The sequence below is a fragment of the Nipponia nippon genome, unplaced genomic scaffold (assembly GCF_047370975.1).
Source record: "Nipponia nippon isolate SJK-2023a ecotype South Korea unplaced genomic scaffold, ASM4737097v1 scaffold_2, whole genome shotgun sequence".
In the NCBI taxonomy this organism is placed as follows: Eukaryota; Metazoa; Chordata; class Aves; order Pelecaniformes; family Threskiornithidae; genus Nipponia; species Nipponia nippon.
In genome coordinates this window covers 78323877-78325645 of record NW_028262336.1, presented here as the reverse complement: position 1 = coordinate 78325645, position 1769 = coordinate 78323877, and the positions used below count along the sequence as shown (strand labels likewise).

General features: G+C 46.4%; 1 pseudogene; it reads right to left on the bottom strand.

Annotated features, from left to right (window-relative positions):
• Positions 1 to 233: 233 nt before the first annotated feature.
• Positions 234 to 1309, bottom strand: LOC148055848 (uncharacterized; annotated as a pseudogene).
• Positions 1310 to 1769: the final 460 nt, after the last annotated feature.

Below are 1769 nucleotides of genomic sequence, written 5' to 3'. Positions count from 1 at the left end.
ACCAGTGCTTCCAGTTCATCCTATTTGTTTCTCTTAATGCTTGCGTTGGTATACAAACATTTCAGATATGCTCCTGAGCTCTCTGTGCTCCCAGAAGCAGTGTAAATGTTCCCACTAGCATTGCCACCCTCAGGTGATGCCATGCCAACCCTTGGGTTACCAGCTGCAATCCTGTCGGTATCCCCTTCCTCCATCAATTCTAGTTTAAAGGTCTCTTGATCAGTCTCGTCAGCTTATGCCCAAAGACATGTTTTCCCCATTGGGCCAGGTTGATCATATTGATCAAGCCCCAGCATACCTTGTGCCTCAAAGGTTCTTCCATGGTTTAAAAACCCAAAGTTTTGGCAGAGGCACCAGTCCTGGAGCCAGGTATTCATATCCTGGTCTTGTTTGTTTCTTCCAGAGTCTCCCCCCATTACTGGGAGGACTGAGGAAAACACTACCTGTGCTCCCAAAAATTTTTAGCATTCTTCTCGGGGCTCTGAAATCTCTTTTGATCAATCTCAGACTTTTTGTTGCATCATCATTAGTACCCATGTGAAAGAGCAGGAATGGATAGTAGTCTGAAGGTTGTACTTTTCAGTCTTGTGGTGACGTCCCTATTTCAGGCTCCAGGGAGCCAGCAAACTTCCCTGAAAAGAGGGTCCGGTCTGCAAACGGGTGCTTCCATTCCGCACAGGAGGGAACCACCAGTGACTATAACTTGCCGTTGTTTGTTCTTGGTGCTGGTCTTAATGCAGGTTTTGTTGCGAGGGGTTGGTCTCTCTGACTTTGGCAAGAATGCTTGTGCAGGTTCCTCTTCTATTTCATTATGCACCTCATCTACTGTACGCAGGGCCTCATACCTATTCTGTAAGGGTACCTTAGAGGGTAAGGAGGGGTTTCTCTTACTGCTCCACGCTGTAACCTTCTTCCACCCCTCCTTATCCCTTGTGATGCTGCCTTCCTCCTGGCACAAAACAGATCCTGGACCTTCCTTCATAGTGGTCACACTGAGTTGACTTGCTTGCATCAGAGATGACAGAGGACATTGATCAATCTCAGACTCTTGAATACTCCTCAATCTGTCCACCTCCTCCTGCAGCTCAGCCACCAAGCAGAGCAGTTCATCAATCTAGTCACACCTCCCACAGTCTTGCTTGCAATCACTTTCCACCTCTAGGAATATCTCTTCACACATCCCACAGCTGGAAACCTGAGTGGTTGGATGCTTGAACAGGAGCTCCGTCTGTGTGGTTGCATTGGTTCCACCAGGTGCTATAAGCTCAGGAGAAGCAGAGGACACCGCTTTTTGCCAGGTGGTCACCATGCTGCCGTGGACCTGCCTGCTGGGAAATACATATGCTCTTCCAGTGCAATCAGCTGGGATGAATGTTTTAGCTTCTTTAAATCTCCATTGCTGCTGGGTGCAGGCTCTGCCCCTTGCTGTGTTGTCCAATTCGCAGGTCTGGGGTCAGTTGCTCAGGGAACACCCCCTGTTCAGACAGTCCCCTACTTGTCCACATGTATCCCTCGTGTGTCCCGCCACTGCTTGCTCCTCCTGCTGTTAGTGCCCCACGCGCTGCTCCGGCATCTGTTGCAATCAGCAATAATATTCTGATTGAAAATTTTCTACATAGAACAATATAATTCACACTGTTTTTATACATTAGATCATAGATTATTATGAGATTTAAAACATATAATAAGCATCTGTATATACAAAAGCCTTTTTAAAAATCTTTTTTTTCTTTTTTTTTCTTATTTAGAGTAAGATTCCCTATGAAACT